Genomic DNA, 11,654 nt, shown 5'->3' with positions numbered 1-11,654 from the left:
AACAATGCCTATTCAAGTACTCTGACCATTTTAAAATCAAGTTGATTTTGTTGTTGTTGTTGTTATTGAGTTGTATAAATTTGTTGTATATTTTGGATATTAACTTCTTATCAGATATATAGTTTGCAAATGTTTGCAAATATCAGATATATAGTTTGCAAAACTCCATATGTTCTTCTTTTATATACAACTCAGTTATTATAGAATCTAATCAAGAGAAATCTGACCAAGAGTGCATAATTATTGTCTTCTCAAGACACTAAATTTTGAAGCGACTTTTTAAGCATCAATAGATAAACTCACACTCTTTTGTGTCTTACTTTGCTCACTCAAAATTAACTCAAGAAACCTCTTCAGTGTTAGATTCTACAGCACATTTAGTAAATTGGTATCCTACAGAGAAGATAAATATGGCCTCTATGCAGTATGACATACATATTTGGGAATCATTCCATATTTTTTATATATGGACCTCATGATAATCAGAAACCAAAAATCTATAACAGGTACACACACAAAAAAGAAAAGGGAATCCAAACATAGCAGTAAAGCTAGTCATAAAATCACAAGGAAGGAGAGCAAAAAAAGAAGGAACAAAAATAAACTACAAAACAACCAGAAAACAAGAAACAAAATGGCAATAAGTACATACCTATTAATAATTACTTTAAATGTAACTAAATAAATGCTTCAATCAGAGACATAGAGTGACTGAATGGATTAAAACAAACAAACAAAAAAAACTATTCTCAATTTTTTAATTTTTTTTTTAATTTTTGCTATTTTTTTCTTTTAGTGTTTTTTTTTAACATCTTTGTTGGAGTATAATTGCTTTACAATTGTGTTACTTTCTGCTGTATAACAAAGTGAATCAGCTATATGTATACATATATCCCCATATCTCCTCCCTCTTGCCTCTCCCTCCCATCTTCCCTATCCCACTCCTCTAGCTGGTCACAAAACACCGAGCTGATCTCCCCGTGCAATGCAGATGCTTCCCAATAGCTATCTATTTTACATTTGGTAGTGTATATATATCAAGGCTACTCTCTGGGTGATTTAAACTACTATGTTTTCCAGGTTGTTTACACATTATTCTGCATTGTCTAATTTGCTGTTGGTTTCTTCTAGTGTAGTTTTCATTTCAGTTAACGGGTTCCGCAACTCTGATTGGTTCTTTGTTGAAATTCTCAGTATGTTGCTCCATTCTTCTCCCGAGTTTCATGAACATTTTTATGACTGGTGCTTTGAACTCTTTATCGGGTCAATTACTTTTTTCTGTTTCATCAGTTTGTTTTTGTTTGTTTTTTGCTTATTTTACTGTTTTATCTTATTCTTTTGTTTGGAACAAATTCCTATGTCTTCTAATTGTGTTTGACTTTCTGTGTTTCTTTCTATGAATTAGGGAAAAGATTTTCCTCTCCCAGTCTTAAAGGTGTGTCCTTGTGTAGGAATGTCCCTATACAGATTGTGTATACCTAGTGGCTTTAGCAGGAGGGCTGGAGCTGATTCAGGCATGGGCTGGGGCTTTTCTCAAGGTGTGCTGGAGGCCACTGCTTTGGTGGATAGGGGGATGGATGGAGGTGGAGCCTGGCACAAGCCAGTGCCCACTGAGAGTTGCCACCATGGTGGGGGGTGGCTGGAGTGGGTGCCTGGTATGGGCTACATGGTATGCTGGGGCAGTCTTGGTAGACCTGCTAGAGCATGTGCACTTTTCAATCTGTGGTCTCTGTGCTCAGATGTGTAGCAAGTGAGATTGTATGAAAGCCCCTTAAGAGTGGAGCCTTGGTTTCCTACAGCTCTTTGGATCTCCTGGATGTAAACCTTGCTGGTTGTAAAACCAGGGAGGTCATCTTCCCAGTGCTGATCCCCAGGGCTTGGGTGCCCAAGGTGGGGCTCAAACCATTTGCTCCTTAGGAAAGTCCTCTGTGTTTGTGATATTACCTTTCACTTGTTGGTCACCCACCAGAGTGTGGGTCTTGACTAGATTACATCTTTACCCCTCGTACCTGTCTGGATGTTTTTTGTTTGTTTGTTTGTTTTTGTGTCCTTAATTGTAGAAAAGCTGTTATGCTATTGTTATGTGTTCTCAGACAGTGTTGTTCTTTATGTTGTAATTTTGGTGTGTCTGTGGGAGGAGGTGAGCTCAGGACCCACCCACTCTGCTGTCTTGGTCCCACCTTCTCTATTATTATTTTGAATATGCAGTTCTATCTTCTGCTTTTTCATTATCTATTTATCACTGGTCAGAAACCTGGATTTATATTTTGTTCATTGTTCATTATATCCTTGTTCATTCACTCATTGTTCATCTTTTAGACCTATGTGTGCCATGCTTCATACAGCGTACTTTTTAAAAATATAAGTGTTAATCATAAGTGAAAATACAGAATATATTCCAAAATTATTTATTATCAGATCAAAAGGTATAGATAGAATTAATAGCAACTTCTATATCATAAATTTATTCTTTAAAATAAGGACAAATGAAATTCCCATGAAAAAATGAATAAAATTATTAAGAGTTAAATGAATAATAGGATTTGGAAATATAGAGATGGGAATCTGTAAATAATTATGTTTGCAGAAGAACTAGAAGAAAACATTGTGAGACCTATGGAGAGGGTAGTTAATAGTTCATTTAAAAGAGTAAAGATGAAGAATTGGAAATAACATTGGAAGAACTTTTAAATGCTTCACTAAGACAGTTTTTCAGGTCAATAACCCATGTTGTTTATTAGCATTTGGAGATATATTCCTTATATTTAAAGCAGACTTAAAAATCATGTCTGAGCATCTGAAACAATCCAGGAGTTCTGACATGATCAAGGCTGCAGTGGAACCCAAGTAGTTAATTATTTTTTAAAACCTCCTTACTTAATAAACAGATAGTGTTAAACAATGATTGAAATATTCATGTGCTTTGTATTATTGGCTAATTAATTTTTCGCTAACCAATCAAATACATAGATGAGTCTAAGAAGAGGGGAGACAGGTTTTATTTTTTATTTTATCTCTCTCTTTCAAAAATAATAATATCATCCTTTGGAAAAGAGAAGGGAAAATTGTAATGGGAAGTAGTTAAAGAGAAAGAAATTATCTTGTGTAATATTTGGAAGTCATCTAGCAGCTTCTAAGAATGTTAAGTAATTCCTTAGTTGTTAAATTATTAACAATTTTGAAGACAGTCTCATTTGGAAAAAATAACTCTATAAATATCATTTACATGTGACCATATCACTACCTAAAAATTCTACATGACACATAAAAATGGCATTTGCACATAACAGCCATGTAGATGTCTCACGACAGACAGCAACTTTCTGGATTTATTCATAATGGCTTACTATGGAAGGGAAAGACACTTCATATAAAATTCATGAAAAACACTGCAGAGAAAAATATAAAATAAAATAAAAAGAAAAGATAGATCTAGCAAATAAACAACTGCTAGGTTAAACAAACTGGCAGACCAGTTACAATGAGAAATTTAAAGTCCACTGTCAACAGAAAGGAAAATCATACTCAGATGTACTTTCCAGTTGTAGTCTTTTATTAAGAATTGCCAAGAATATTTCTGAGTAAAGTCTTTTCTGAAATTGTTATATAATATCAATTGGCTTATAAAAATTGATTCATGTCCTTTCCATTTTAAAGAACTTATATCACTTACTTTTTGTAAGATATCAAAAATATTGGGAAAAGGAAAGGAACTTATTTCTTGTGGCTTCACATTTCCATGTGATAAGATGCATTACAGTCACAGGGAAGACTTTTCCTTATTCTTCTCCCCCTGGAGAAAGAAATGACTCTTTACTTTTGTGAGTTGAGGAGAGAAGCTAAGCTTTATGGCTCAACATATTTCTTTACCCAGCTTTTGGAATCCCACTGCACATGAGAAGTAAGCTCACCTGCTCTCAGCCCAGCATTAAAGTTCCTGGGGCATCCCCTGACTTAGTTTGGGGAGATAAGCTCAACTGTTAACAAGCCCTTTAATGAGATTTGAGTCATGCCCTCCAGTATAGCCTCAACAATGCCGCAGGTAAACTAGTGATCTCCAATTGCTTGTTTCCTGCCTCTTGAATTTCTCTCACTCATGTCTGAACATGGGCAAAGTAGAAAGGGAGTTACATATTTATCCCTTAATTTCCAGGAGAATACACTGAAGCAATGTTGGTTATCCTTAGGATTTGTGCATTTGGACTTCTACATAAGGGCGAAAACAAAAAAGAATGATGAAATCCCCTTGGTACACTGAAAATTAAAATTCTTCTGGTGAGACACCATTTTATAAACTCCAGTTTATAGTAAATCATGTGTAAATGAAGTTTTATTCACTAATTTACCCAACCATTCATTTCTTGACAAATATCTGTCATGATAAAAGGAAAGGTAATAGAGTAAATTCTATGCAAAGTAAAAGATGCTTCATCCAAAACAGTTAACAGGATAGAAAGGATGATTTTACTTGAGTATAGAAACATATCCATAAAAAGTATTATTTGAAGTTAAACTGATAGTGTAATTACTTTAAATATATAATTGAGTGTATTTATTACATATTGATAATAAATAAAATATAATTATAAAAATAAGACTGTATATAGTCTATGTTTTTTATATGAAAGAAAAAATGTTTTGCATTTGGTAAATATATATATAACAATATAAGTATGGATTCTTACATAGGACTTATTTAAATTTCATTAAAAACTGATGAAATCAGTGTTTTTGTTTAATCTGTTTTACAAATGAACAAACTATATCACAAAGAAACTAAGCAATGTAGTTGAGGCCTCACATCTACATTAAAATTTCAAAATTCTAAGCTAACTCTGTAATCACTTTTGTATTTATATTTTTATGTATGGTGATTATGAAAATTAATTTTATAAGACAACTTTACTGGGCTCAGGGATGCTCAGATAGTTGGTAAAACATTATTTCTGGGTGTGTCTCTGAGGTGGTTTCTAGAAGAGACTACCATTGAATCTGTTGACAGAGTAAAGAAGATCATTCTCACCAATGAGAGTGGGCATCACTCAAGCAGTGAACAAATTTACCCTTCCTTTACCCTTTTGTTCTATTCAGACCCTCAGCAAATTTGTTCACTGCTTGAGTTGGAGCATCCATCTCACCCTGGCCTTGGACGTTGGTGCTCCTGTTTCTTAGGCCTTTGGACTTAGACTGGGACTTTCACCATTGACCCCCTGGTTCTCAGGAATTTGGAATTGGACTGGAACTACATCACTGGCTTTCCTGGACCTCCAGCTTGCAGATGGCAGATCATAGGATTTCTCAATCTCCATAAACGTGTGAGCCAATCCCTCACATAACAAATTATCTATCTATAGATAGATAATAACAAATTATCTATCTATCTATCTATCTATCTATCTATTGATCATCTATCATCTTATTGGTTCTTTTTATGTGGAGAACCTTCACTAATACAGTGAATCTTTTTCTCCCCTTGTATTAGGGTAAATCAACCTATTGCAATTTACCAAATAGTCCAAACATATTGGGAAAAAAAGGAAATTATTTCTTGTGGCTTTTGTGAGTTATGTAGAACTGCATTCATGTTTCCACTCCACCTCTTAACAAGTGGATTCTTTGGATAAATCATATAACTTTGGTTTATTTGATCTTAAAATGCCAATTATGATAATTTCTAAAAGGACTCTAACACACCAAGTTATGCAATAATAGGCACTCACTCCCTATAGATCCTGTATTTCATAGTCACTCAAAGGCATGCTGAGCTAGATATATTAAAAATAGGATGGAACAGTTTTTTAGGGTAAAAGGAGAACTTTTACCATTTCAAAACAATATGAATTGTTGTATTAAGAGAGCCTTCAAAGCCTTCACTGAAACATGATGTGGATGGTGGTACAGCAGGTATGTTTTATGTAAAATTTTGAAAAGCTATTGTCTCTTTTCAGCATCACTCTTCATGTCCCAGCTCCCACTTCTTTGCTAACTCCCAGAATTCCAAAGAACTTAGATTGTCTCAGTGAAGTCTGTCTGAAGTCAGTCAGTTCCCAGTTAATGACTTTGATCCCTAAGCTTTTCTAAGATAGAACAATTCATTTTCATCCTTCACTACCTTCTACCTCAAAGGAAACATACCTGTCTTTTGTGCTTTCCCCCCAGGAATGGAACCTTTAATGGGCTAATTTAAAGGAAATAAAATGTACTGGAGATGATGTTTGTGAATAGATTAATGTGTTATGAATCCCAGATAAATTATTAGCTGCTGTCTTTATATTCTCTGTAGCCCAAATATTAGTTTCCTTCACATTTCAACTTAAGCATGAAGTCCTTGGGGAAATCTTTCCCTGGACCTCAGTCAAGTTTTGCTTTCATGATTATACTCTTTCTCAGATCCTCTACAACTGTCACAGAATGTTTTTCACCATCCTGTATATAATTACTGCCTTATGTCTATAGCTGCTGCAAAATTGTAAACTTCATAAATGCCAGAAATGAGTATTTCTTATTAATTGCTCTAATCCAAGTGCTGGCACTTGTCAGACTTTCAATTACATAAGATAAAATAATAAATTTTTGAATGATCATTTGTATGATTCCAGGAAATAATGTTCCAATCTATTTTGGATCATATTCTATGAAGAGAAATTCTAATTCATATTACTGAAGATTTCAGTTTACTCTAAATTACTTCCTTACTGAGGAAAAATCAGCATTTCTTTAGCTTCCTTTTGTTCATTTTAAACTCATTGGGTTGCATGCACTAAGATAGTTATACTGTGCTGCTAAGGGTAAATAGGACTGAGTGCTGAAGACATTTTAAAAATAAGTTATTGATACTATTTAGCTTAAATAATACAACATGCTTATATATGGCTTTTGTATTTCATAGTATTATCGAATTAATCCTATTTTTGCCAGTCTTTCTATTAAAGTCATTGAATATTTCCATCATATTTTTCCTTCTGATTTATCTTGGTTCTCATGTAAGGGCAACACTTTTCACAGTAAACAAATTAGGGGGAAAAGGAAGATGAGATAGCATAAACAGATTTCTTATTTATTAGTTTATAATGTTGCCTGGCTGAATTGCAGTTTTACTATGTTGCCACCGCAATATACTTCATTGCCAATCCCAGTGTAGTTTGAGACTGAAGGATACTTAGAAGAAAGGAAGATGAATGGAGTCAGATATGGTAGGTTTGGGGGCCCATAAGGATTCTAATTCCATTGACTCATTTTATTCATACATATGACCACATTAAAGTTCTTTTAATTTTTTTTTTGAATAAAGTTCTAAGTGGCTGTATTATTATAAAATTGTACTTAAATGAGTATATTCCTCTAGGGAGAATAAAACAGGAAAATAGTTGATGGAATTTATCCTTTATATTTCCTTTTTTGTCTGCTTAACTTTACAAAAACATATCTCAATATAGATATATAATCTAATTATAGTACTGGTCTTTTGTTATATGTCTCAGTTTACTTAGTTTACATTTTTAGAAATATGGCAATCAGACATTTGTATCTGGCACCAGGCCTAGAAAGCAATGTTACATACCATCCTTTTTCCTGTACGTTTTATCTATTAAAAATAAAGCCTATGATCTTAAATTCTAATATTTTACCTCACAGATGATTCAAAGAAAGCTTTTTTATCAAATGAAACTTCTATTTTCTTTGTAGTTGTATCATCTGTCACATAAGAAATTTTTCTGTGTTGGAAACAAAGAAGTAAACTTATTTCTACTGGTTTTATACATAGAACACCCTAAAGAATCAATTAAAAAAAGAGCACTATTAGAGCTAATAAACAAATTCATCAAAGTTGACTGTTACAAGATGAATATCGCTTCAAAACTACTAGGATAGCTATACTAATAATTTTTAAAAAGGGAAAATAACAAGTGTTAGCATGGATGTATGTATGGAACAATGCAGCTTCTGTGGAAAATTGTCAGTTCCTCAAAAAATTAAATACAGAATTACTGCATAACCCCAAAATTCCACTCCTAGGTATACACTTCAAAAATAAAAAAACAGGTACTGAAACAAAAACTCTTACATTAATGTTTATAGCAGCATTATTCATCAAAGTCAAAGAGTGGAAACACAAATTTCAATCAACAGATGAATGGACAAACAAAATTGGTATATCCATACCATGGAATATTATTAAGCTCTAAAAAGCAATGAAGTACTGATACATGCTACAACATGTCTAAGACTGAAAATATTATGCTAAATGAAAGAATATGAAAAATAAAAGGCAGTATATTATTTTTTTTAATATAAGATGTTCTGATTAGGCAAATTCTAATAGACAGAAAGTAAATCAGTGGTTGCCTGAGGCTAGAGGAAGGGTGAAATAGAGAGTAAGTGCTAATGGATATCGGGTTTCTTTTTGACATTATAAAAATTTTCTGGAATAATGTAATGAAAATGATTTACAACCTTGTGAGTATACTAAAACTCACTTAATTGTACACTTTAGTATGGTTAATTGTATCATATGTGTCTTATATCTTCCTTAAAAAGTAAATGCAGGAATTGCCATTCAATCATACAAAATAGCATGTCTTTTAAATTTCACTCTATGTCTAGAAGCCACGTGGTGCTGAAGAAAGGCTGTATGCTTAAGCAGCTGGCCCAAATGGTTTCAAATAAGAGCTAGAGGATTTGGGAGTGCTGTGCTTAGGACAAATTGCCTAATCCTTTTGATATTGGGTTTTCTCATCTTTAAAATGGTGATAGTTATGTTTACCTTTCAGGTTTTGATGAGGATTAAATGAGATATTACATGCAAATGGCCAAGACACATTTAGATGTTCAATCAACAAAACTCCATTTGTTATTTTCATATACCTGCTCCCTTCTCTCCTCTTTATGTTTTATGCCCTTAGATTATATCCTGCTCCTCAGATATGTTATTCAGAATGGGAATATTTTAATTAATTCATCTTTCTTTTCCATATTACCTACAATTACATTTCCTGTCCTTCTTTATCCTGACTCTAATTATCTGAGACAACAGACTACCAGGTGTTGCTTGACATCTTGGCCCCACAGTGATGCAGTAGATTTCTGACCTAGTCTAAACAGAGACATTCAAAGTCAATTAAAGAGAAGAAACTGACTCTGAAAACTTCCTAAAAGTTCTATACAATATATAGAAACTGGATCGAACTTCTGTTACAAATAAATAACACTTTGGAAATAGTGGCCAACGTTGAAATTAAGATGAAGTTAAAATGGCCTTGAGGATGTTATGCTAAGTGAAATAAATTAGACAGGGGAAGACAAATACTGTATGATCTCACCTATATGTGGAATCTAAAGAAAAAACAATAAAAATCCTTCATGGAAGCAGAGAACAGATTGGTGGTTGCCAGAAGTGGGGTTAGGGGTGTGGAGGAGATGGATGAAAGTGTTGAAAATGTACAAAGTTACAGATATAGAATAGATATGCTATGGGAATGTAATGTGTAGCAGGGTGTCTGTGGTTAACAATATTGTACTGTATATTTGAAAGTTGCTAAGAGAGTAGACCTTAAAATTTTTCATTGCAAGAAAAATATCATAATGATATGAGGTAATGGATGTTAACTAAATTTGTTGTGGTAGTCATTTTTCAATATATACAGATTTCAAATGATTATGTTTTACACCTTGGAAAAATATAATGTTATATTGCAATTATATCTTACTGAAACTGGGAAAATATTTTAATTAACAAGATAAAAAAGAAGAAAAGACAAAGTATTGGGTAACTGTTGATAACACTGAAACAATTGCCTAAGGTGCTAAATATATACATATGTATGTATATAATTTTGCCACTTCAAAATTTGTTTTTTGTTTAGAAGACATTAATAAAAACTTTAAATATATCTGAGAAAATAAAATTAATTTACAGTAAAAAAGATGAAGTTTGTAATTTGCATGATGTCTTTATTCCAATAAAGAACTTAAAATTCTTCTTAATTTCCAGCAAATTTCAAGTTTCAATAGCAGAAAAAGACAGGGGCAGGGAGGTAGTACTTTTGGATCAAGGGGTTTTAAATGTGGAGAAAAATGGTACAAGTAAAATTTTTCAATGTTAGAGTATATTTGTGGCAAAAATAATCTTGCATCAAATAGAATTTTTTAAAATCCAGTATAAAATATGAATAGAGGAGGAGGACTCTGGGCTACAAAGGGATAAACCTCCAACCTCCCAGCTCAGACCACTCTCACATCCTTCAATGACCTCCAAGAGGTCTTCATAAACTGTCTTTTGAAAACCACTGTTCTAATGTAACCTCTTCATTTAAAAATAAAGAAAAGGTCATATACAAAGATTTAGTTAATGCCTTAAGTCTCCCAAAACTTGTCAGAACTGATCGTAGAATTTATATTTCTGGATAGGCAATAATGTTTGTTATTTCCAGAAAACAATATTTATCGTAGAACGGGGAAAATTAAAAAAAAAAAAAACCCTAATTTAACACGATAAACTCATTGAGATTCAGGGCTAATTCATTACTTAATTCTACCTAAATTTTTGTATAAATAATTATCTCATGGTCAAAGATAATCATATATAAACAGGTTACATTAGTCTTATCCCAGTGACCTCTTTAAATTTCCAAGTAGACATTCAGAGCACTCAACAACAGGAACAAATAGAAAATTCACTGAAGCTGTCTGTCTGTAATTCAGGATAAGATATGCTGATCATTATAAAGCAGTTTGGGAAATTAGCATATTCACAGTAAGGTCACCTATCAATCGGTAATAAACATTTTCTTTGTGGATTTCAAAGTAATTGCATTCAAGATTGTTTAGGCTTTACTGTCTCTCCTATTCTTTTTTTCTTTTAAATCTTTTCCCCACTATATTCATTCAAACAAGGCTTAAAGTTAAGATAAATATATATATGTATATTTATGTATATGTATATATACACACATATATGTACATATATCTTATATACATATATATAATTTTGTATATAGACAAGATATATTTAGTATATATGCTGTATATGATATTGTATATATTATATATACTGCATTATATATACTGCATATAATTATATTTAATTTATATTATATATAAATTTGTGTACATATATGCATATGTACAAAATTCTACTTTAAAGAAAAATTACCAAAAATCCCTTGAGAAATTTAGAGATAATATATACGCATGTATATGTATAGATATATACTTTTTGTGTGTGTGTGTGTGCGGTACGCAGGCCTCTCACTGTTGTGGCCTCTCCCGCTGTGGAGCACAGGCTCCGGACGCGCAGGCCCAGCAGCCGTGGCTCACAGGCCCAGCCGCTCCGCGGCACGTGGGATCTTCCCGGACTGGGGCACGAACCCACGTCCCCTGCATCGGCAGGCGGACTCTCAACCACTGCGCCACCAGGGAAGCCCAATATATACATATATTTTTTAAAGTCTCTAAAGAAATATTTACAACTTTAATCAATATTAAATTTAAAGAAATAAGAAACTTTATGGAATTTAATTTGGGGACCAACAGGGGTTATGCAAAGTGTCCTTTAGTTATACACATTGCAGGGAAAAATAATTTTAAAAATTAGTGTATGCTTCTTCCTTCCTTAACCAGTTTTCTTAACATAGTTGAGTCTTTTGTTTGTAACC

At 33.0% G+C, this 11,654-nt stretch overlaps 1 non-coding gene across 1 annotated transcript; it reads left to right on the top strand.

The window, feature by feature from the left end:
- The first annotated feature begins 356 nt into the window (after positions 1–356).
- LOC113632210 (U6 spliceosomal RNA) lies at positions 357–461 on the top strand. The gene has a single exon (XR_003437729.1). It is a non-coding gene; the product is annotated as a U6 spliceosomal RNA (small nuclear RNA).
- The last annotated feature ends 11,193 nt before the right edge of the window (positions 462–11,654 follow it).

This window comes from Aethalodelphis obliquidens, unplaced genomic scaffold, assembly GCF_003676395.1.
Source record: "Aethalodelphis obliquidens isolate GAN/ISIS:26980383/991018 unplaced genomic scaffold, ASM367639v1 scaffold35, whole genome shotgun sequence".
Classification (NCBI taxonomy): Eukaryota; Metazoa; Chordata; class Mammalia; order Artiodactyla; family Delphinidae; genus Aethalodelphis; species Aethalodelphis obliquidens.
Note: the sequence above shows the minus strand (reverse complement) of the source record. Positions and strands in the feature narration are given on the sequence as shown.